This window comes from Homarus americanus, unplaced genomic scaffold (assembly GCF_018991925.1).
Source record: "Homarus americanus isolate GMGI-L3 unplaced genomic scaffold, GMGI_Hamer_2.0 scaffold40856, whole genome shotgun sequence".
Classification (NCBI taxonomy): Eukaryota; Metazoa; Arthropoda; class Malacostraca; order Decapoda; family Nephropidae; genus Homarus; species Homarus americanus.
In genome coordinates, this window is record NW_024734615.1 from 2618468 (window position 1) to 2645408 (window position 26941).

The following is a 26941-nucleotide window of genomic DNA, read 5'->3' on the forward strand; positions in this document are numbered from 1 at the left end:
CTTACTTGAGTTTTATAATAGAGTTTATATGGTTCTGAAAGTTGTTATAACTACAAGTCGCTATGGCTGTGGAAGTTGTTATAACTCTGGGGAGTGTTATGGCTTTAGAAGTCATTACGACTCCGGAAGCTGTTGTTGTGGTAGGGATTCTTAAAACTAATATAAGTTGTGGTTGTGGATATTATCACGACCCAGATAATGGCTACACCTGTTCAAAATGACATGAAGATATTCCACCAGGGATAATCCATAACACAACTTCCTTATGTAAGTTAGGATAAGAACACCATATCCATAGGCTTAATGTATAAATAATTCGAAATTCAACATGAGGCAAGAGCACGCAGATTGAAAACTCGATACACTCCTGTTTGGCTTCACTCAACAGCATTGTAACTTTTCTCATTATTACGTACCGGTAGATATAGTTTTTCTACAGTAGTTTCTCTTATTTACAAAAAAGTAAAGACTTAAATTGTGTTCGGCTGGCAACAAAAACTGTGAGGGTGAGTTCTTAGGACGACATAAATCAGCCAAGTCCATCTTCAAGGAAATAAATATACTGTAGCATGACGCACTCCGACTATAGAAGTTCTGCTACGCTGTGGAAGTTTTGACTCGAAGTTTTTTGGGGTCTGGAAGTTGATGTGACGCAGGAAGTTGATGTGACGCAGGAAGTTGATGTGACGCAGGAAGTTGATGTGACGCAAGAAATTGATGTGATCCAGGAAATTAATGACTCACCAAGTTAATGTGAGTCAGAAAATTTATATGATTCAAAGTTAATTTTACTCAGGAACTTGATGTGTCCGGAGCTTGACGTGAATGTGGATTATATTGTTGACGTGACAATGGATCCAGTAGTTTTAAATCTTTATATCTGGGAAATTGCTATGAACGGAAGGTGTTTTCAACCCTAGAAATAGTTCATTTTATGTAAAGTATTATGACTCTAAGGTGGGTGAGGGCAGGTTGTTCCTCGTTTCCCTTAACTTAGTATAAGACTCAAAGTTGTTGTAGTTCAGAATAAAAATGCGATCATCCAGTAACTTTTAGCCAGAAAGTTGTGCTCAAGATGCATTCTGCTTCTGGGGGGGACGGAGGATGAGGTGCGGTGGTGCTGTGTAAAAGACTGACATTCTCTCTCACATATCTTTATACATACAAAGTTTTTCATCCTCCTCTTCCTCTCCAGCCACAGCCACAGTCAACTTATTTTGGAAATACTTCTTATATAAACAGTGATATATGTAAATCTTTGTCTTTTCCATTTGCACTGTAACATCGGACAACAGAGATATATTCTTATTTGGCTAATGCATTATCCTGAGAGTCTTTGAATCTTGGCTGAGGCGTTAAATTTAAGTAGTTGTGTGTTTGTGTCTTTCCCGTGGTTGTGTTAGTTTGTGGGGATGTGTGTAGATCTGTACGTGGATTTGTGTATTACTGTGTAAGTAAATTACGTTTGTGTATGTTTGTATTTGAATTCATGATTGTTTGTGTGTCTGTGTCTTAAGTGTTTGGTTGTTTTTGCGTTTCCGTGCGCCTGCTTGTGTGTGTGTGCACGTGTACTGGTCTGGTGCATGTATACACACATTTTCGTATTCCAGTGGCTCGCCCTGTATGAATATGTATTTTCCAAGTCTGCGTGCATGTGCATGAAAGCATACACCATGGCAGATTAAGTTGATATTTGACTTACGTCATGGATACTCAAATACATCTATTAATTTACACTTTTTTCTCTCCTTTTCCGTAAATGTGTTTCTTGTCCTGTACGACACATTCGTCGCTCTCTCCTAAACCAACTCTCTGATATGATGCCAGCTTCGTCTCATTATTTACCGCCATCTCACCCTGTTCCATGTTTACGACAGTTCCATTGTTATCCTTCTCTAGCAAAGAAGCTTTCCAAGCTTCATAGAATCCGGCGTTTTCTATTATTTCACAAGCCACCTATAATTATCCTACTACAAGCCACCTCCTCTTACTGCCCTTCTCCAAGCCGCCTCCCATAAGTTTCCTTCTCCATGATACCACCTGTCAATTATTGACCTCCTTATATACCTTCTCTTACCCTTTCTCTATTTCTGTCTTTCGCTTCTTCTCCAGTCCACCTTCCACTCTATCTCTCTCTCTCTCTCTCTCTCTCTCTCGTCTCCATGCAGCATCCTCGCTAAACCTCGTCCATTACCGAGGCAATTATTTTAATGGCAGTAAATCTGGAAGATTCAGAAACTCCGGGTTGGCTGCGAGCTTCCACTAGGGGTTTGACTCCCTTAATGAATTAGTTATGAACCCGGAGGAGCCTGGAGCTTCGACGGGGGAGTCCATCCTTTCCCGACGACTCAGCGGATTTTGATTTACATTTGTCATGTTTTGGGGGAGGCCGTGATGAAGGTGGTATTAGCTTGTCCCTGATACCTGACGCTGGTCGATGTTATGGTAATACTATAATAAATATAATTGCCAGTAAATGAGACATTGTGGAGGGGGATAAGATCTTCTGCTCCAACACCGTCAGCAAGAATTCTCCCCCCCTCCCCCCGTCTCTCCTCCTCCCCCCTCTCTCCTCCTCCCCCCTCTCTCCTCCACCCCCTCTCCCTTCCCTCTCCCCTCGAGGATATTTTTCCGACTAAAGTTTCTCTGGGTTTGATGAAGGTGTCATTAGTTTGGCCCTGCCAGAGTTGCTGATGAATCTTCTCAACTCTCTTTTTATATTTTTAATGAAAATTTCGCAAAGTGTCTGATAAATATACCACTGTAGTTTGCTTCTTTATTTTAACTAACAGGCTTTTACGAAATTACAATAATTTTATACATCGTGTGAATCTAAATGTCATATTCCAATAAAATAAGAAAGATTTTCCGCCAATCACGAGGTAGACATTAATAGGTAAGGGCATTAAAAATTTCATCTGATTCACCACCGCCTGAAGGCTGCGGCGCTTCAGTCTGTCATCCTCCACACTATTCACCCCTCGACCTTGACCTCTCACTTTTTTCTGGGTCGACATCACCCTTAAATAATGCACCACGCTTGCCAAGGAAGGTGTGTGTGCATGGGGGTGTGTGTGTGCATGGGGGTGTGTGTGTGTATGGGTGTGTGTGTGTGTGTATGGGTGTGTGTGTGTGTATGTGTGTGTGTGTGTGTGTGTGTGTGTGTGTGTGTGCGTGTGTGTGCGTATTTGTGTGTGCGTGTGTGCTTGCGTATTTGTGTGTGTGTGTGTGCGTTCCAGATCTGAAGCAAGCGGGATATGAACGAGATAATATAAATTAATAGATAATAAATTGTAAATAAATGAACGGATAAATTTGAGAGAGAGAGAGAGAGAGAGAGAGAGAGAGAGAGAGAGAGAGAGAGAGAGAGAGAGAGAGAGAGAGAGAGAGAGAGATTTAAACTAAACAATAAACACAGCCAACTCAGGTGTAGACATATAAAATACATTAATTTTCTCACACTGTTCAAAGTAACTATTTAAGCTTACATCATTGATTATTTTTATTATATTCTCTTACCATCTACTTGCTTATATAATCTAATTGGTAGTTTATTATTTGTTTAGCTAACTTTAATAACGTTTCCTTTTGTTGAATTTATTGTTGTCTGTTCTGTCTGTCTGTCTCGTTTTTTCTCTTTTACAGTGTTTGTTTTTTTATTGTCTACGTATTTATTCATTTAACAACCTCTCTTACCCCTTCTAGTCCCCACTTTCGTAATTTCTCTTTGCTTTTTCTTCTCTTTTAGTCTATTTTTTTAACTCTCTCCTACTTTCGCAATTCACTGCACGAGCCCAGCTTTCTCTCTCCCTTTACTTTGTCTTCTTTATTTTCTTATTTATTGTTTTTCTTTCCTTTCTCCTTTTCCATCTTTACCTTTTTCTTCCTACTCTCATCCTCCTCCTCTTCTTTTTCCTCACCCAATATCTTTATCTTTATGTGGTCGCCGCCTGCCCCTTCTCCTGGCTAGCAGAGGCTGGCAGTCCCCGTCAACCAAGATTTAGGGAACTGCACCGCAGATGACAATCTCAAACATACGATAGGGATGGAGGAAAAGACCCGCTCATGATGAAGAGGAGTGAGAGGAAAAAAAGGGGAGAAAGAGAGGGTTGAAAGGGGAGAGATAGCAGGATGAAGAGGAAGAAAGGGAAATAGCGAGATAAAGATGAGGAGAAATAAGAGAGAGATGAGAAGAAGAGGGAGAGAGAGAGAGAAAGGGAGAGGCAACACGAGAGGGGCCAAAAATATAGATAATGCACACACACGAGCATACAAAGACAGGTTAGAAAGTGAGGTAATATTTGATATTATCTCGGGTCAGTATCAGCTGGTGACCTGACACACGCAGGGAAATATTTAATCATCTGAAGGTAGATAGTGTGTTCTCAACAGGTCTTATTGGTAGATACATTCACTCTGATTTGAGTTTATGTATTTCAGGATAAGAGAGTTCTAGTGCTGTAAAAAGTACAAAAAGGATATTCTGTTGGTCTGTGTTGCCTGGGAGGGACAGCTTGTGACAGCTTACCTGATTAATTACCAGCAACTTGACAACAGTTCTGAGGTGCTCGTAGGGTGAGATATTAGGAAAATACATATTGGGCTGTCATTAGTTGACAAAATTATATATATATAATAATAATAATAATAATAATAATAATAATAATAATAATAATAATAATAATAATAATAACTCCCTTTCACCACACGCACTCCCCCTCCTCCTGACACACACACACACACACACACACACACTCACACACACACTCACTCCTGAGGTCGGCCATCAGAAAGGAAACACCTCGAGCAAGGCCACAATATTTGCAGGCCGGGATAAACTTGTGTATTGGAAATTCGCAGTCAGATGCATCCCCGCGATCCGAAATTGGTCCCGACCTCCGATCTGGCGTCCGTAGTATCTAAGTTTCAGGGCCTTGCGATAAACTAGCGCGGGTACAAAGGGTATTTCAGGACCCAGATGGGGAAGGGCCACAAGACATCGCTCTGCTGAGGACTGATATCGCATGCGACGAATTTCTCCCACTGTGGACATTTATTGTCCTTTGTTTTGGCTTTTGTTTTTGCGTTTAGTTTTTGTTTTGATTTTTCCTTTTTTTTTGTATTCATGGTAGTTCCTGATTTTGGTTGGGATGTATAAGTTAGATTTATGGAGTTGGATATAGAGTTGACATATGTTTGGTTGTAGTGTTTATTATTATGTAGCTGAGATTATGTGCTTGGTTTAGTTATCTCATGACTTTGGTTGAGATATTGTGATATAGATAAAGATATGAACCAAACTTACTGATGTATGTAGGGTATCGCTTAGGCATTTTGTTTTTTTATTAATTTTGCCTATTTATTTTGTGATCTTTTTTGTTTATAATAGCAAACATTGGATCGTTTTAAATTTGGGGTTTCTCTTATCATTTAACACTTGCACGACACATTTTTTCCCTGAAGTTAAGATAATACGAAATGTAAAGGCATGTTTTAATTACGTGATATCGAATCGCTTTTAAGTCTTTCGTTCCTAATATTTTCTTTTTATGAGTTTCTTGAAAAATAAAACACTTGAAAATCTTGAGTATATATGAAAGGCTGAGGTGGTCGGTCGTAAGGATGAATGGACGGAAGTAGTGTTGAGAGACAGATAACACAGAAATACAACAGTACTTTATAATTCACTGGATGTTGGTATTGAAATTACCGGAGTCGTTTCAGCCTTTTTTTTTTGTAAGTGAAATGAACAATTGTTTTTGTTCAGTGAGATACGAATATTTTGAAGCATGAATTAATTTAGAAGCTCACAGATATAAATTTTCAGTGAAAACGAGAACCTAGATATATGAATTTTATGCGTGTGATATTTCCTGCGCTAGTCAGTCTGATTCTGCTTTAAAAGAAAAAAAAAATCTGGTCACTTTACAATATGAACTCTTCGCCACCACTGTGTATTGTGTTGAAATATTGGTATGGTATCGGTGACAATATCAGAGCACCACGTGAATGATATATTCTTCTTTACATAAAACTCTTTATATATTTTGTTTCATATGTTAATCATTATCAAGTACTGTAATATATATCTTTCTCGTTCTAATATCTATTTCATGTTACAAGGAATGGTCCAGTAATTAAATCTATTTTTACTGTAATGGGTAACATCAGTATTGCTCGTTTGGTGTGTCAGTAGTCACACCAAGTAAGGAACTTTTGGTGCTGCTACGGCTAAAAAACAAAAAAAACAAAAAAAAAAACAAACCCTTACCTCCTATAAGTTAAAAATCCTGTTACTAAGACCATAATCAGTAAAATGGGACCCATGTAGCCAGGACCCATGTATCCAGGATACATGTAGCCAGTATTAAATTTGCCCCGGCACACACCCTCTCCTTTTCCCAGCCACAAAAAATCTCTCGCATTTGATATGGACACAGTCTGCATTTTTGTTCCCGCCTTCCATAATAACATTACACGGTGGCAGAGGTTCGGTACTACGCTTGTTCTGATGTAGCAGACGGTCTGGTTTGTGTGAGGGAGAACGGTAGGGGGAAGACTAGCGAGGTGTTGGGGGGGAGGGGAGAAGGAGTTTACATGTGGTTTTCATCGCCCTAAGAATGGTCTCCTGTTTTCTAGGATGAAGTGAGGGGGAGGGTGGAGGTGGTGAAGGGCGTTAGGGTTGAGGGGTGAAGGGGAGGTGGTGAAGCGAGAATGGTGGGGATGGAGAAGAGTAGAGGGGTAGTTGTGGAAGGTGGATCATAAGAATTTCAGGTTGAGAGCCGATCGTATCCTGTTACTGTAAACTCTCGTAACAGTTGGGGACGTAGTTAGACTGACTACGTTAAACATTAATCTAGCAAAAATAATGAGAGAGGTTTTGTTGCCTTTCTATCAAAAGTAAATTATCTAAACATGGAAAGATAATTTAAGTCATTCTTAAACATACTTTGGCTGCGGTGACGACTGCAGGTCCTATCTCAACGTGTCAGAAATCATGATTTTCGACTGAGTGCAAATGTTGGTTGTCATTCTCTGGGAGAGATTGCTTGACAGGACTTTTCCAAGAAAGACTTTCTAAGAGAGTCCTCCTGAGAGAAGACTTCTGGGAAATTTCTCTTGAGAATAGCATTTTGGTTGGACGGCTTTTGAGAGATACCTGTTAAGAAATGTCTTCAGAGAGAAATGTGATGAGAGTTGTGTGAGATTTCTGAGGCGGGCTTTATGAGAATGTCGCTTAAGAGGAGCCTTCTGTAACACTTAGGGGAAAGCAATGGCTATGATGAAGGAATGAAATTAAGCTGAGAATCTGGAGAGATAAAAGTCCAGGAGGATTTCTATAAACAGCCAGGAAATGCTTTAATGTGGAGGACTATGGTCGCCAACCTTCAGACATGATGCGTACTCTCTGACTGTTTGAGATTTGCAAAATATTCAGTAAATGTTGCAGATATATATTTAAGTGAATGTAGCATGTAATAGTGTCTTTAAAGCAACAGGGAGTTGTAAAAAACTTAGATATTAATAGTGACATGTACAGTAGTGTTACTTACAGAACCTGGTGACACAAAGATACTAAAACCGGATAGAAGTAGTAAGAGAAGCACATCATTTCCCCCCGGAGTTCTTTACAGCGGTAATAAATGATTACACTTACTTGGGAAGGTTTAAGTTTCGTTATCAATAGCGTCGGTTTTAAATCATATTAATATTCTCGCGACTTTATAACATCTCCAGCAAATTCGAACCCGACAGAGTATAATGACACACAAGTGCAGTGAATAATGAAGCATACAAAAAAGTTGGAATGGAACTGGACTTCTCTGAACAAAAACTACCATCCAATGATTCACAAACTCCCAGCCTTTAGAGGTCAACATATCAGACAAGCGGAAGGTATAACACGCACTGTATGTATTAAGGGTATCGTTGTGTTCAGGGCATGAGAATCAATCAGACGAAATTGAAACCAGAAGATAAAATGGGTTGTAGTGCCTTAGGAAAATTAAAGTCATATATTCAAAGGTAACAACCACCTTCGTAAAAATATATGTGATCAGTACACGTGACCAATGTTTACTCTTGGGTATGACAGATGGCGATTCAATGTAAATAATAATAGAGAGACTTAAAGCTACACAAAGGAGTATGGAAAAGGGGATAATGGACAAAGGAATAAAGGGTAAGATTCTCAATAAAATAATAAATATTGTAAAAGATAAAAAAAATATTTGAATATAAACGAGTAGCCCAAAGAGAATAGATCAGCCACGTGAACAATCAATCTTTAGTCAAAAAAAAAAAAAGTGTACAGGTGTAATATTTAAATATATGAAAATAAAGCCACACTTAATAACATAAGAGTCAAAATAACACCTTTCCCCCCTTCTCCCCTCTCTCCCCCGCCTTCCCCTCTCCCTTCTCCCAGACGAGTAACTAAATGCAATATAATAAGCTAAGTATGAGCCTAGTAGTCATGTGCCATCCCCTGCAATGGCTGGGAAAAACACCATGAATTTCCTAGAGTGTGACGCGTCCCCGAGGTGAAGAATGTAAATGGGGGAATTTCGTTCCTTTTTTTTTTTTTTACCGGGTCTATCCTAAGAGGGGAATGGATTCAAGAAGGATTCGCGGATGATCAAGCTGAGGATATCTTTAAGGATGTTATGCTGAGGAAGACGAGTATTTTTAAGAAGGATTAGAGAGAGAGAGAGAGAGAGAGAGAGAGAGAGAGAGAGAGAGAGAGCTGGGAACGGTAAAGAACCTAATTGCTTCCCATAATATTACAGAACCTTGGGAAAGGCGTTTGATCTACCCCGGTCTGGCTGAGCACCAACTTTTCCTTCAGGTGTTTACAGAGGAAAAGGAAAATGAAAAACTGCGCACAATTTGGGAAGCGAGGAGGAGAGAGAGAGAGAGAGAGAGAGAGAGAGAGAGAGAGAGTGAAAAAATGGAGGAAAAGAGGGGTAAGAGGAAGATGAAGGAATTGTGGCGCACTTTTAAATTTTTTCTTCACCTTTGAGTTCAAAGAGTTAATTTAGGAATAACATTACTGCCTAATAAAGGGGAGTGAATGAAGGAATTAGGGCTGAGTGTTTTAATTTTTCGTGATGGAAATTTTTTTATTACATATGTTTACATTTGGTTCTAAAGTACTGCAATCTGAATCCTTAATGAATATACTGTATATTTTTACGTATAAAATACATTTTGTGTGAGTGTGTACCTGTGCACGCGCACGTGCCTATACATTTCGACAATTTTGAAAATAGAGCTGAAGTCTAGTAGTAGGATGGTTTGGTTGTGTAGTATCTCCTGTCTTTCTATCCAGGCAAAGCTGCAGGGTAACTTAACAACTAGTGAGCTCTAGACCGTATATATATATATATATATATATATATATATATATATATATATATATATATATATATATATATATATATATATATATATATATATATATATATATATATATATATATATATATATATATAAGTATATTCACAATCATACCCACAAGCGAGGTGTAAATGATGAATTACAAAATTCCATTATATCCCGGTACAAACATACAGTATATCATTCTCAGGGAATGCTGTTCTGTGTGTATAGTGACATACCATACTCGCCCCAACCTGTGCACTTGCTAATACTCAACACAATGTATGCACACACACAACAACCATGAATTAGAATACTGGGATAAGTGTGAAATTCCATATACGATGTAACCTGCGAGTTGTCGCTTGGTCAAATTCCTGGAATTTTTCGGGTTGATATATATTCACGTGGCGATATTTCTGGACGCGGATCCCTTCTCAAAATTCTCCCGTGTGGCTGCAGCAAGAAATATACATTTTGAGCCTCCGCTGTGAGCAGACTGTAAATATTTCTTCTTCTTCTTCCTCCCTGCTGCTGAATTATTCTGTATACTCTGCATAAACATGTGATGTATTTATTCTACCAGGGCTAACTCATACACTCTTGTAAAGTATGTATGATACAGTATAAAACTAACTTCCATAACAGTTTGTTTCATACACGTAATTTACCAATATTTCTTATTAGTGTACAATAAACATCTATTTTTCCCTCTGTTATTGGTTTTAAGAGAGATACTACGTGTAGCGGTTGGCTATAAGCGTGAATGTTGGTATCAAGTACAGGAAAAAGGTGAAGTTCGGATACACGCCATCGACACACCCTCCGACTTACTTCTTGCTCTGTGATATGTGTTAGACTGGCGGTGTCGGGGCGAGGCGTTATCACACCATGAAGTACAAGAGCTGCAGTGAAATTTCTTAACGAGAATTAGAGAATATTTTGTTCGTTAAATTCGTATACAATCACAATAGGTTTCTTAAGCTTTTCGGTAATCTTTCTTTAATGTAATTACAACAGAAAAACTGTCTCTTCAAAATTATCAATCAATCAAAATTAAATGTAACTGATGCGGAATTTCAAGATCCTTCTACCTGGAAGGCTCCTTTCCCTCCCTGGCCACTCTTCTCTATCCGTGGTCACCTTTCTCCCTCCCTAACTATTCCTCTATCAACCTGGATGCTCCTCTCTCTCCCTGGCAGCTCCTCTCTCTCCCTGGCCGCTCCTCTCCCTCCCTGGCCGCTCCTCTCCCTCCCTGGCCGCTCCTCTCTCTCCCTGGCCGCTCCTCTCTCTCCTTGGCCACTCGTCTCCCTCCCTGGCCGCTCCTCTCTCTCCTTTATACCAGCTTATTTTTATTTGGAATTAGGTACTTCTTTGGGTATGGTTTTAATGTATCGTTCACTAAGTCAGGTTCGATAATTACACAACCTTGCCAATAACTCGCTACTCCGGAGACCATGGCTGGCACACCTCATCCCTGGCCTTCAATTTTGCAACATACAGCCCGGAGAACCTGTTGACAAGTGTTAAACATAGGCAGACGTGTTGGTCTGTACTCAGCGATGTGCAAATTCCTCTCTTACTACAAGACCAATTTTCTTTGATAGATAATTTAGATATAGACGGATTCTGCTAAAGGTTAATAGTCATTAATGAATATATTTCGAAATTTACCTATTCACCCCTAGACTATTGCTGTGTCCTCGATTCTTGTAAGAACATGTAGTTGATTTGATATAATACGTTGAAATATATTCTGAATTATAATATAAACTATCTTAAACTTGTGTAGCTCCGAGTTCACGAAGATCTTGGATATTAGCTTCCTCACAAACAGTTAATATGATAAGTCACCAACAGGATCTATGTCATGAGTCTCAGTATTTGTTGTCTAGTAAGTAAACTGACTTAGTTTTCATACGTTAAAGACCTTAGTGGTTGAGGCACAGAATTACATTATAACAGTAATATTTTCCTGTCATTAAATTATAACACATTTTTAAATGCATTGTTAACTCCAACAGACCTCTTAACGTTTTATGTAAATGAGTGACGTAACAATATTACCACTTGGGTAGAAGATAAATTACGAACACTAAAGGTCAGGTAACATTTCCATGGAAGACTTTGAACTATCTATGTTATAATTTATTTAACTTGCATATAGATGACGTTATAAACAGTTTGTTAATAAAGCTGATGCTGTTTTATGAAATCAGCTACTGTCAGTGTCTTTCAGCACCATTCAGTTATAAAGTTCTACACAAGGCGGTAACTTCTACAAAATTCCATACCACTATCATTCTATTTTGATATATTTCAATAATATGCGTGTGATGGGCCTCCAGCGTTACATTTTAATGCTAAATTCATGCTCTTGAATATTTTACCAAATTAAGTACTGAAATTATTAATTTTCAGTATATATTACAGGTAGAGTATACACCTGCAAGAAATGTTTAGTGCAGTTACTCTCGGTAGCTCCTGTGCGGGCAACAGTTACACTGCGACTTGACGAAACAGAAACTACGCACCGGAAATGTTTGTATCAGCCTTAATTAAATTTACTTTTTTATTACCTTGTTACTCGCAGTACAGTACAGGTGAGCCGCCAGGAGAGACTTACCTACCGTAAATAACTTATAATTCCATATACCTCTGTTTAATTTTACTATTTTATCGTGAAATATATTATTATAATAAAAACAGAAATTCTTGTAATGATGGATCACCTGTAGTAATACAATATAAGAGAGAAAGACATTTTACATACTGGCAGGAAGGTATTAAGAAAGAAACGGTGAAGACATAATCTGTAAAAATTTATAATACAGATACTCATACGAAGGTTCAAAGGTTCTAATATTAATTACTTTAACGTTGGAGACGTCCTGAGGCGACGTCCTTAAGCAGCTCTCGGAAACACCTGAGAAAACTAAGTCGGTGTTAAGTGTCAGTGATACAGTGAGAGAGTGTTTGGTATGTCATAATATATATAACCCGAGTAGAGATGTGACGAAATTTGAATTGAAAGTGTAAGGAAGAGAGACGGGAAATGAGGATGAGAGCGACTAGTGGAGGTGAGGGATAAGAGGAACTGGAGGAGGAGATGATGGGTGAGAGGGTCTGGTGGAGGAGGCAGAGGGGTGAGAGGGAGAGAGTCGTGACGTAAGAAGTGGTGGAATTGGCGCAGAAGAGGAGGAGGAGGAGGAGGAGGAGGCGACAGAGGAGGAGGAACTACTAGGTGGCAGCAGTAGTACAACAGTATAAATAAGATCTGGCAGAGGAATATTTCGTCTTTAAGGAACTATTGATTTTTTTTCTCGTACGTATATCGAGTTAAGTGGCAGAGCTTTATCTTATTATCTAGACTAATTGGTAACAAGTTATTTGTATCGAGAGATAAAATGACAGGAAACAAAAATACAGACGAACACATTAACCATTGTACCAAAGAAAATTACAAATGGAAACCAAAATAAGTTTTTTATCAGTAGAAAGTAATTCCCTAATCTACTTTCCTAACTTTCATGAAATGATTATCATAGTAAAAAATTAGATCATAATGAAAATATAAGACAACCAAGACAACCAAACACCAGTCATTCTTGTAGGGTGAGAAGGCAATGCTCTCCTGTGTCCTGTAACGTGTTCACCTTTGACCTGGTCGTTAGGGTCATGTGTGTTGGCAGGCCGTCTGACCTCAACAGTGTCCCGTCGGGTGATGGATGGCTAGAGGGAACACTGTCGATAATAATGGTGAAGAAATACCCACCAAAAGTCACCGCCTTGGTTGGTGAGGATTTCACGCCACAGCTGTTTATTCTCTCGCTCACTCCCTCTCTGCCTGTGTATATTATATGTTTGCACGTATTTCTATCAACAATATTCTTTACGCAAATTCTCTTCATTAAGCTCATATTTGTTGTATAGTTGTCGAATTTTCGTGTTCACACACACTACTTTTCACAAATCTTACGGTACTTCCACTCACACTGCAAAACACGAGCAATAATATTGTTGAATTCGCCTGTTTCTTCCTCTTTCGCATTCTATTAAAACACCATTATTTTCATCTCTCCTTCACGCCTCTTTTACCTGTACACACTGCCAATCTCCCTCTATTCGCTGTCGCCTCCGTCGTATCATACAGGTTGTACTTCCACCTGAGTAGTCATAGGACTGCTAATTCCCGTTTCTTGCCGGAGAGGAACAAGACATCAGAAGCTCCTTCTAAAGCAATGATGTCACCGCCTCTGATAACTCTAGTAAATTATACCACAAAGATAAAACCAAATTACTGCCGAGTCAAACAAGAAGGACAAACTTTAACTCAACACAGATGAGCTCACATCACACCTACCAGAGAGTCAGCACTCGGCTAACATTAAAGCTAACACCGAGTTAACATCGTCTGCATGAACCAGCACCGTTTTAGCATCACGACTCGAAAAACCCAGCAACCAAGCCGCCGACAAGCCAGGACCAGGTACCGAACTAGCGAACACCAGGTCCATAACAGGTCAACTTCAATGGCTGAAGAGTAAATATTCAGCTCCGCATCTAGTTCAGTAACAGTGATCGAAAACCAAATATCAAACAACTAACAGAGCAACATCAGCGACCTAAGAGTGAATGTCCAATATATAACAGGTCAACACCCAAGTCACAGGGACACCACAACAATTCATAGCAAAGTTTTAGCAACGAATCTGGAAATATCTAACACCGTGCCCTTGCCTCTTCACCCCCCTCCCCGCCATGCCGGCATCAAGTCACCTTGCACAGGCAGCCAACGTAATAAGAAGGTAAGTCTGTCATAAGCTCCACCTAAAGCGCATTTACCCAAGACATTCATATTTACAGAAGTATTCCCTCAATGCTCTTCCTTTTGGATGTTGAAGTCTTTCCCTCCCGTGTAAATCCTTCGTACCCACCTCACTGCTGCTGCGGCTTCTTTAAGAATAATGTTCTCATAATGTTGGATTTTTATCAATATGCGTAAGAGAGTGGAAGAATAAACGTCGACTTTGTTATGTTTGATATTAAGGGAAATAATTTAGTGAAAGACGGAGACCGATGCTAGGGAACTCCTGCTACTGTGTCTTACGGTGTGTGATGACGACTATGTATATTTGCTTGCTTACAGTATTATTATTTTATTCTGTTATTTGACTATTATCTTAATTTTTGTGAGTTTTAGAAATAATACTTTGAGACCATAATAAGGAGAAGACGTCACATGAAAACTGTGGTCACAAGGCTAGTGTTAAACACTTCCACAGTTGCGTTAATGAAGTTTTTATTTTTGTTTTTTCTGGATTTTTTTTAACATGAGTACAATTCAAACATGAGTCGTTGATTCACACACAACTAAAATGAAAATGAAAATGAAAATAATGATCACAATTTCTGGCGACAGCATCAAGGAGGGAAGGTGACACATGGTCATGACCACAAGAGTGTCTAGTATACTGGGAGTTTTATCTCATTATTTTTAAATGGTTTGCGTTTACTAAAGGTGGGCCGGTATCAAAACATTAATTTGCGCTGAGTCGTTTCCTAAATTTTATAATCGGCTGGTGTACAGTATATAAATTTGCCTTCAGGTAACAGATAAACAGTATTTTACCAGAATAAAGTGGAAATGATGACAGGATGCACCTAACCCGCCATCTGTGCAGCCAAATATCATCGTTCCTGCAATTTACAGCAATAAGGGAATATAATGGGATATGTAATCTATCCCTGTCATTGTGATATATGAATACTGTGACTAAACTCCAAATTAACCGGGATCTGTTGATGGCATCACAGGAGTGTTGCCCCCACATGCCTCAGGTATAATAGTGTAATGTGAAGAAACAGGTTAATATTACATGTGTAGTGTGAATGTGATACTGGGAAAGATATAAGTTTTCTAAATTAACCTTGACAGAATCATACCCCCTTCACACACCTCCACTTCCGATCCCCTTCACTTCCCCCTGTCCCTCCCCTTTTCACATCCTCCTATCTCCCCCTCCTCGCTCTCCTCCTCCCCTTCCACTTCACCTGCCTTCCCCCCTCTACATCCCCCTACCCCTCCCCTTCCACTACCCTCAGTCCTTCCCCAACCCCTCCCAACCCCTCCCCTATCCTCCCCTTCCCCCCTTCTTTCCCTCCTCCGTTCACTTATAAGGAATCACGACACTTGTAAACTTCTCGTCCTCGTCTTGTTACTTTAGTTAAGTGATTTTTAATTTGCATATTACATCGTGTAGTGTACATATACTGTATACTTACCAACTAATTTACATATTATAAACGTATATAGAGACTTAATTTGTTTTAATTTTTTTTAAATTCACCGCAAAATTATATATATATATATATATATATATATATATATATATATATATATATATATATATATATATATATATATATATATATATATATATATATATATATATATATATATATATATATATATATCTCACGTTTAACATATAGAAGCAATTCCATACAATATGAAAATGACCACAATATTTATATTCAATTCCGAAACACAGAAAAATATCGCTAATTACAATTATTTTTTCTATGCTGTGTAATCTCTGTAACTAATAATGCAATTACGGTTTGTCGCTATTAATTGTATTAGTATCGTTTTGTATCACCCCGTTTTGATAACTACGTCTTTAGTCTATCGTTTATCCCGTATACATTGGTTGTTTAAACATTAATGGAAAAAACAATTCAATCAAATACTTCCAGCACTCAAGATCAGTTCTGGTCCCCTGAGAAGAGAAAAGAGACGATTACTAAACTTAAGTTAGCAGAAAAAAAGGACTTTAATAAGACTTCTACATGTGTAAGAAGGTTTGTTCAATTAACTATACCTAATGCCAAATTGCTATCAACACACACACACGTCTGTCACTGGATCATCTATGACTACAGTTTAGTATCCTTGGCAGGATATACGAGTCCAATATCCGGGTATATTAGCAGCTTTCAGCCACATGTGAGAGGGGCTCAGTTCGGGCCGACTACTGGCCGACACACGGAAGCAATTATACAGTCAAGATTGATGCGGCGGTCGGGAGAAAGACGTCCTCTGATCACACGCACACACAGAGAGGAACGACCAGCCACCTCCCACATGTCCTGCTTCACATGTGTACGTGCATAATCATATATGTACACGTACATAAATATACACACACGTTTATACTTACATGTGTATATAAAAATCCACGCACTTCTGCATATAGCTTGTACATACAAATGCATGAACATAAGAATACATACAGGAATACACTTACTGTATATTCATTCATTGACATGCATATGTATATTCATATGCACATACTTATCTGGACAGCTTACATCGGTATATACAAATAAACACACACACACAAATACAAGACTTTCAACAAACACACAGACAGACATGTGGACAACACCAACCAGGGCAGTAAGTTTACTCTTACTCCAGGTTTATTTTGTAATAAAGGAAATAATAAATGAAGATAAGAAAATAACTCGCCCTCTCTCCTTTAGGTTTCAGGCTCAATACTCACTAATGACGGTGGGAATTACAAGCCAGGCTTTCCTTACGTCGTACATTACAGCCAAAGTATAGCTCTATATTACACGACAGACGTAATACTGTATATATATATATAGCGAACATAACCCTACTTATCTCTCCTCCTGGTGGTCCCTGAGTATATCAAACAACGTATTGGAATTATAGATGAAATGTTTATACAAGGGATCAATACGTCGATGGTGAATAGAGAGGTCTTGTGGTATTGAGGTGAGAGCCGTGTATAGGGGGGATGTCTTTTGATATCCTCACAGGGGTGGAGAAGGCGCAGGGTACCATGAATCGATCAGTGAAGTAGTATAGAAATTGTGTTTATGCGTGTTATGCGTGTATTCTTAAGATCCCATTCCCATTACAGGCATAAGGGCTTAAGCTTACCTACAAATATTAAAATAGTTAAACGTTGTCAAAATTATCACACATTAATATTCGACCAAATCTTAATGGAAATTCAACTCTATACATTTCATTCCATCCTTTAACTTTCTTCCTTTTATTCTTCCTCTTCTCAACCCCCCTTCCTTTCTCTCGCTCTACCCCTCCTTCCACCCTCTGGCCCTCCGTCTCATTCCTCTCCTTACCTCGTTGTCAGTCCTCTCTCTTCATTCTTTCTCTTGCTTCTGTCTTTCATATGTACGTTGCAAATCTATACCAAACCTCTTCCCTCCCTCCCTCCCTCCCTCCCTCCCTCCTTCTGCCTCTTCTTTCTCTCTGTTTTCCCTTACCACTCCTTCCTTCGTCGTCCGTCCCCTTTCATTTTCCCTTACCCCTCTCTCTCTCTCTCTCTCTCTCTCTCTCTCTCTCTCTCTCTCTCTTTTCTCTTGACTTTCCTCACTCCCTCTCTTACACTATAACCATGCCTCTATTCCCTGTCCTCCCTCCCCCCTACTTCTGACTCTCTCACACCCCACTCTCCACCCTATATCCCTTCCCCCCTCCCTTTATCCTTCTACCCCCACATCCCCTCCTCCCCCTCACATCCCCTTCTTCTCTCCAAAAGTGTCTGAACAAGTTATCTAACGCATTAAAAAATAATTTACAGCGTCTACAAAAAATAATTTGTATGAATCTGCAAGTTATTACTGAGGGAGAAAAGTTAAACTCCAACTTGTTCCGGCGATTTCAACTTCATGGTATTTCGACCCTAAAACTAAAAATAACTTCTTTCTTTAGGGCATTATTTTTTCTCTTTGTCACGTCAATTAACGATATATAGGACAACAGTAGAGTCTACGTACATACATATAGACAGACAGACACGTAAACACTTCACACCCACTTTAACCGCAAGGAATGTTATTATGTTTAATACATAACAAATCTTCATAAGTAACTTTTTCTCCTCTGTTCGCAGGTTATTTTTTCCCAAGTCAGTATAAGATGATTATATTACAGTATTCCCCCTCACAAAACAGTTCTCGCTAAGCTAATGTAAGCTGCAAGGTATTCCAAAGACGATAATTAATGTGAGAGAGAGAGAGAGAGAGAGAGAGAGAGAGAGAGAGAGATTAAAGAGGGCAGAAATTTTCGGGGACAAAAAACACAAACAAACGAACAGACAAAAGCTGTCACACACGTACAGATAAACCCAAAGAGACAGACAAAGCAAAAAACAATTAATCTATTATTCCATTAATATACATACATATACTGTCATAGTTTGTCCCGTAACATGAATTTTCTCTACCTGTACTTTTACCTGTCCGTAATCTGCCTTTTAATTAATAACCTTTACGTAATAATCTCGGAAGTAAAAAATAATTCAACTTAAAAATTCTAGTATTATATTTGTATTTTTATATAAGCCTGATATGTACCTTGTATATGTATGATTTACCTGTATAACTGTATACTTGTATTGAATTATCTGAAGAAATTACGATGAAATAAAATGAATAAAGTCAACAATATTTCAGAACCAGGAGTGTTATTTTATATCTGGAATAAGATGAAGTAAAACACCATGATTTTTTTTATACCTGTGATTGTACTGTACAGTCACTCCAAAAACTATCTGTACCTGGGGTAATCGATGAATTTCAGATTGAACACTGTGACTCCAATTATCTTAATAGGGTTGTCAAAATCCGTCTTCATCCGTTGTCTCATATTTTTCAACACAATTTTGTATAGATAATTATTTTTTTTCAATATCTTTACCTTTACTTATACTTTTGTTTCTGAAAAAAAGAAAGAAATAAATTAATTGATTATAAGATTGATAAAGACAATGGGAAAAACTGTGGGTGGTGTAGTGTTAGAAGCTGTAGTAGCCCACAAGTAAGCCTCCGTGTTGTCGTGTGTGTTAATCAGGTTTGTCCTATCAAGAAAACTTTGGTAATGAACTGAGACATCGGCTCCAGTTTTTGAATATGGTAGATATAGAGGGGATGAGATTTCTAATTTTTTTCCTTACTTTTTCTTAATTTTCCTCTACTGTCTTCTTTTTTTTTCTTTTCCTTTTTTTCCTCCTCATGGTGTTTGGTTTCTTCTTTTTTGTCTTCTCCTTTTCTCTTTCTTTTCTTCTTTTATCTTCTTGATATTTTTCTCTTTTCTCACATTGTTGTCTTATTTTCTTTCAATGTCATATTTATCGTCTATTGTCTTCTTTTCTTTCGTTTTTATTTATCATCTTCATTCCTTTTGGTTTCTTCTTGTCGTTTTCTTCATCCGTCTTTTTCTTCTCTTACTCCTCCCCCTTCTCCACCTCTACCCCTTTCCTCTTCTTCCACCTCCACCTCCTCTTACTCCTTCCTTTTCTTCCACCACCACCCCCTCCTCCTCCTCCTTTTCTTCATCTTCTTACCCCTGTTCCTCCTACCCCTTTTCTTCATGCTCCTCCATCCTCTCTTTTGTTTTGACTATTTTCTAATTTCTACTGTATTGTTTTAGCTTCCGTAACAGAGGTTTTTTTTATCGATCAATGTCTTTCGATACCTATTAGTCATGTCTTTCTGTGGTTGCGCTGGTTCAGTGGTCCTTGTCAGACGTACAATGTTTCGTATGTCCTCAACAATGATGTGTCCAATTTTATTACACATTTAAACCATTACCATGAATATTATTTAGATTCCCATAGCATTACAGAATTTTACGTAAATTACTCTCGTTCATAGCACGACTTCATCTAATCAACCTAAACTTTCGAGTGACCTTGAAAGATGAAAGACCCTGACCTACTCGTGTGGCTGGTGACTCATAAAATGAACTGAAGAATATTCTACCTCTTTCTTGTGTCCTAGTGTCTGTATGTTTCTTTATGCATTCTTATTCCCAAGATCTAATTTGCTCGGTTCTCCTTCATTTCCATCTCTTTTGTATTATTATTTCCCTTTCCTCCATTTCCATCTCCTTAGTTCCAAAAAGATCATCGTGCCAACATTGAACGCCTAATAGGACCATCTAAAACCATGGTGGTGGTTAAGTGAATCCTCCTGCTAGTGAATACAGAGTTCACTAATTGTTCTTATAGTGATTCACGCCCAGTAGCACCGCCCAGTTTACCATGTTCTGGGTCGGTACCAAACATTACATTGAGGGAAGTGAAAGTGATCGAGAGCAGTTCTTGCCGTACTGCTTTCTTGTAAATAAAAACAAAGTTTTCATTTTTGGTGTTCTGTATCCATCTTGTTACCAACATGCCGTCAGGCCTACGGAACTCACTTTCACGTTCACTCTACTCTTAATATAATGAAGTCCAGCATTTGCTAAGACTCTCTGTCTATAGAAGTTTAGTTAAAGGTAAATATTAATTAACGAGAGAGCTTATGACTCAACAAAGAAGAGATGAAATATATATGTATGGTGAGAGATTAAAAGAGAGAAAGAGAGTAAAAAGAAGTGAGGAAGAGAGAGATTAAAAGAGAGAAAGAGAGTAAAAAGAAATGAGGAAGAGAGAGATTAAAAGGGATTCATTTCGATTTTTGGGGGGGAAAGTCAATTCAAATTTACAGCCGCTTTCATCAGCAAATGAAGTTGACTGTATCGTCATCTGCCTCGTGACTGTAACTGGCTCTCTCTGTAATTAACTCAGTGGCTAACTAATTAACTGGCAGACTGGCTGACTGCTCTTAATATGTGCTGGCGGAGACCCCCGGAAGCGGCAAGGCAGATTGGTGAGTGACAGGGATTGGTAAGCGAACAGTGACGAATGAATGGCAGTGATGGGCGAAATGGAAATGATTAGTGAATGTCAGTGAATAGTCCTAGTCGGTGAATGGTAAGGATTAGCATATATATGTGATTGGGTGTATCCGTTAGTAGATTGTGAAGAGGAGTGAATACTTGTGAATGGTTATAATGTAGAGGAAACTTGTGAATGAAAATGGTCACTGAATACCTGAAAACGACATTGACGAGAAAATACCTGTGAATACACATTGACGAGAAGTTACCTGTGAATACCTGCCTTTACCTGATTGTTTGTTCAATATATCAATCGTTAATAATGTTGCTTTGTAAATATAGAAACAATTTTACGCTGTTTCTTGCCCATTCATTATATTTCCATACATTCATAAGGGTATATATAATGTCAAGTGATAATAAGAGCATAATATAAATACAACGTTAAAAACAACAACATCATAGGGTTCGAAATAAGAGTCCTTCATCCCCTTTTTTCACAAAGCCTAGGATTAACGACATCCTTTAGAAGGACTCTTGATTTAACGATATCCTTTTAATGCCAAGACGTAACGGGGTGAAGTCCTTGATACTTTGATCCCTCCTTCCCTTTCATACGTCCAACACCTTCCTTCATCTCTTCCTTCTCCTCCCTCCCACCTGTTCCTACTCATCCGCCCTCCCTTCCTCCCTTCATCCTCCCTCCTTCCTTATCCTCCTCCTCCTCTTCGTCTACTGATCTCTTACCTTACCTTTCAAGCGTTCCTTATCCTCTCGCTCGCGCATTTCCTCTCTCATTCTTTTGTCTGCCTCTTGAAATCGTGTTGTTATATTTGTCTTGAATGCAAAGTCCTCCTCCTCCTCCTCCTCCTCCTCCTCTTCCTCCTCCTCTTCCTCCTCCTCCTCTTCTTCTCTTCCTCCTCCTCTTTCTCATTCTCCTTCTCCTGCAACTCCTCCAAACAGTACAGAAAAAGAAAATGAAAACTAGAATAAAGAAACACGAAAGAGGATGTTAAAGGTTCAGCAAGAGTCTGTATGCCTGAGAGAAATGAAATAATATGGAAGTCTTGTTGATTCTCGTAAACGCGTGTTGTCCCGGCGGTAGGAGGGATCTTCTGATCTCAATTTCGATAAGGTTTATAGCTCGGAGGACTCCAGTGCAAATGTTGAGAAGTATTAGAACAGCTCTCAAGAAGGCAGTGACCGTGAGAGAAGACAGACAGACAGACAGGCAGGCAGACAAACGTAAGGAGAAATGAAATGAGAGTGTGAGGAAGAGAGAGAGAGAGAGTGATTGAATAAGTGTGTGTGCGTGCGTGTGCGTGCGTGCGTGCGTGTCGCCTCTCGTTACGAACTAGTTTGGTTACAAGTAAACCTTCTAAATTATTATTTTATATTATCTCTGGGTCAAGCATCCCTTAACACTTAGTTATACTGATAGTTAACTACCTGTTCTAATTTGTCACTTGGCGAAACACCACTGATGGCAATAAATGATAGAAAAAATGATTCATTGAAGTTGACGACACTTATTGCAAAGGTGATGCAGCTCGACCAACGTTAGCGGTGACAAGATTCAACAGAGTGAACAGGAGAAACAGAAAGAGAGAGAGAGAGAGAGAGAGAGAGAGACCAACTGATACGGGATGAGAAAATAATACACAAGAACTACGAAGAGAGAAACAAAGTGACTCAGAAGATCAAACTTGACTCAGCAGTGTTAATAATAGAAAAAACAGAAATAGTCGAGTGAACAAGAACCAAGTAGGACACGAGAACTGACGTGTTGATTATATAGCAGAGATGAAACGAGATAAAGAAATAGAGTTGACAAGGAATGCAAAAAAGACAGAGAGGAGAGCTGACAAGAGAGGGAGAGAGAGAAAGGAAGAGATACGCATTAGAGGCTTCAGACAGCTGCAGTAATAAAAGAAAATGCTTCTGTTGTCAATTAAGCCATGAGGGAGGACCTCGAGGTCTGCAGAGGAAGAAAATTTCAACTACCACTAGCGAATATCTCCCACAATGGAGCCCTTAAACCGTGCCAAGATAAGAAAGACCAACTCACAATTAGCTGCCCTCGCGGAGAAACACACTCATATACTGTGTAAGACTGGTCGGGTGAATTATTTAGCAACCTTGATCTTGGGGATTGTGAGTTTTACCCTACCGTCTCAAGATTAATATAACACGCAGGTTTTTCGGAGAGTTTGAGCTGGTCTAATACCCTGAGGCTTTACCCTGTAATTATACGCTTCCTTATTAGGCTCGATGTAAGATTCAGAACTAATCACGTCTTTTACGGAAAGATATGTATTTTATGTCTTGCGTCTTAGTTTTTTTTTTTTAGTTTAATTCCAGGTTATAAATTGGTTGTTTCGTTTCTTGGTTGGGCAGGAGAATTATATTAAGACTTGGGACATGACTTTAAGTTTGCTTTGGGAATGATTTCCGCCATACAGATAATAATTAGTGATTTTTAGTTTTACTGCAAAAAAATTATAAGAAGTGTTCAGTGTTTCAAGACCAAAAAGGAATTAAAAACAAAAATATAATTCATACACACTCCTCAAACTATGATAACTTAAGTCTCTATAAACCGGGTAAAAACTTTCCTTCAGTTTAGAATCATCATGAAAGAATTCTTTTGAGCTTTTCGTTGTATCTCGTAGCGTGTGGAGGATTACCTAACCTTAAATTATTGTAACTTATTTTTTTTTCTCAATAATCCGTAAATATATACGATACATTGTTATGATTAATCCAGAGCTTTACAACGCTCTTCCTCATAGCATCGAACGAGTAAGGAAAAAAAGTAAACTCTCTATGAAGCTCTGAAAGTTTGAAGATGAACGTAGAGTGAAATTATACGATGCGCTGTGAAATTAGTGGGACTTTTTTATTTGGGTGGGGGGACCGGCAGCTTCTTCTTCCTCTATATTTTTCTTATTTGATAAGGTTACGTAATTATATTTTATAATGTAATGTTCTAACCCGTGTGTAGATAAACAAAATGAGATCAGGGAACAATCTACAGAGAGAGAGAGAGAGAGAGATTAGCAAAAGATAAACAAAGGAAAACAAAGTAGATCAGAATAATTTACAATACTCTAAGTAGAATAACCTCCTCCCCAAAAAAACAGGAATACGAGGATAATAAAAAAAAAAGAGATAAAGTGGGAGGGCGGATAGACTCAAGTTTAAAGTGTGTGTAAACTGGAGATGAGAGAGACGGGAGCTGAGTGTTAAGCTGAGAATAAATTTGATACAGACTTTAAGTGAATTGGATGCTGACTGAGTAAACGCGACACAAATGCTTCCCTCAGTTCAAGTTACACCGACGTAAATCTTCCTTAGGTTAAATGCCTGTCTTTGGTATACATATGCATTTGTGTATTGATAAAATTACCATTTTTATAATAGATTAAATAGACGAAAGCATTATATTGTTAACTTTAAAGGTATTTATTTACATTATATATTCATGTTTGGGGTAAAAATAAAAACAAAATACCAATATCTTAGTTTTACTATTTGGTATTTTATAAATTTTTGTTTTATTATCTAAGTTAAAACATCAACTTCATATTGCTTTTATTACCTGGGAAATATTATACTTACCTGTATGTACTTAAGCTTTTATGTTACTGAATTAAGAAACATCTGATGTTGAATTTCAATGAAGGAAAATGAAACGAAAAGTAAAATTATCAACTTTTCGTGATCTACTATAAAATCCATCGTCTAATTCTTTCAATTTTATTTATTTTAGTGTTCGATCGATATTGTTTCAGTAATTATTAAACACGAGAGAAAGAAAAAGTAAGGGGACACAGACAGACAGACAGACACAGAGATAAATTGAGAGAATAGAGAGAGAAAGAAAGAGAATAGAGAGAGAAAGAAAGAAAAATTGAGAGAAAGAAAGATCAAAAGAAAAGACTAAATATCACAATATCCTCCCTCAACTATATTAAAATTCTCTCCATCTTATTAAAAAAGAACCAACCATCCAGTAGCCCTGGGGATAATTAATGACCCTGGAATTTATAGAGGCCAATGAGGTAGACAGACATTTATACACGGCGATGAGCAAGATGTCAGTGAACACCCTTTACCGACACCCTCTTGATGGCGTTCAAGAATATAAGGGCAGGATTAGTGTGTATCAGTTTAGTGGGTAATAAAAATGCTGCAGAACAGTATACGCCCTTGTACTGAGTTCCTTACGCCCTTGTTTTGTTTGCATTTGCGTATCTTAGTGGGTTTTTTTTTGGGATGTTTTGGGGGTGGTTTTATTTTTACTGTAGCTATTGTTTTTTTTGTTTGGTTTATTTGTTTAATGTTTGTTGTTTTTGATGAAGTTGTGGTGGTCATGGTTTTGCCGTTTCTGTTTAGTTGTTTGTTGTTGTTGTTGTTGTTTTTTTTTTAATTCTTGCTTTATCTTTTATATTCTGTTTGTTGCTTTGACTTTTGTTGGTGACGCTGTTGCTTGTTTTGTTGATTTTTGCTTTTATATAATTCCAACAGTTCATATAATCCCTCCAACACCTTCTATAATCCCTCTAACAGTTCATATAATCCTTCCAACACCTTCTATAATCCTTCCAACACCTCATATAATCCCTCCAACAGTTCATATAATCCCTCCAACACCTTCTATAATCCCTCTAACATATCAAATAATCCCCCCAACAGATCATATAATCCCCAACACCTCACACAATTCCTCCAACACTCATATAATCCCCAACAGCTCATATAAATCCCCTCCTTATAAATTTTTTTACCTCTCCAGAAACTCGAGTGATAATTGGAGGTGTTAGTAAAAGGAAAACAACTTGGGAGTCCTTTTACCATTCTTTAGTTTCCCCATACAAGAGAAAGGTGGAAAAAGAGAGGGGGGAGGGGGGTAGACACGTCATAATCATCTAAAGTTGGTGATAACTTCTGAGTAATATCACTCGACCTAAGAAAGTGATGTTGTAAGCCCCTTCTCTTCTCCGACTCCTCCTTTCCTTCTCCTCCCCCCGACTCCTCCTCGACTCCTTCTTTCCTTCTGCTCCGAGTCCTCCCCATCTCCTCCTTTTCCTCTCCTCTTATCCTCCTCTCTTCCTATCCCCCTCTCCTCTCCTCTCTTCCTCTCCTCCTGACCACCTCCGACTCCCCATCACCCCCTCCCCCCTCTCTTTCTCCCCCCTCCCCTCCCCCAAGGCCAGTCTCTGTGAAGGGGCCCTCACTCAGTGTCTCGTTCCATCAAAGAAGGAATAAAAAGACTCTCTCTCAGAGCATCATTTTCCCTCCCTCTTGGTAAAGTAGGATTAACAGTCTTTTCCCCATTGCTTCTTTTCTGGGATAATCCTCCGGTTCATTAGTAGGCTGCGATGACTCATTTTTAATGCCGTTCGTGAGGCTAAACTTTTCTCAGCTTCGTGCCAGGAGGGGTGTGTGGATGTGTGGATGTGTGGGTGTAGATGTGGGGGTGTGTGGGTGTTAATGTGTGGATGTATAAATGTGGTTGTTTTTGTGTGTTGTTATAATTCTTCATGATTTGATTCTGCCTTAGGATACTGAAATTTCTTTTGGTAAGGATGTTCTGTAACTCACCTAAGGCCTAATTACTGAAAACAGAGATTAAATACCGCGTAGATTTAGATAAAAAAATGTGAAAAAAGTAGGTAAAGATAATTAACTAAGGTGTGCTCTAGGTAGAAAATGATAGAATATATATTTTTTTTTTACAAGAGATTTACCAAATTCAATTACTCCTTTATATTATATCCTCCTCTCCAGGTTTTATTCTATATTTCCTTATTCTTTCCCTCTGTTTCTGTTTAT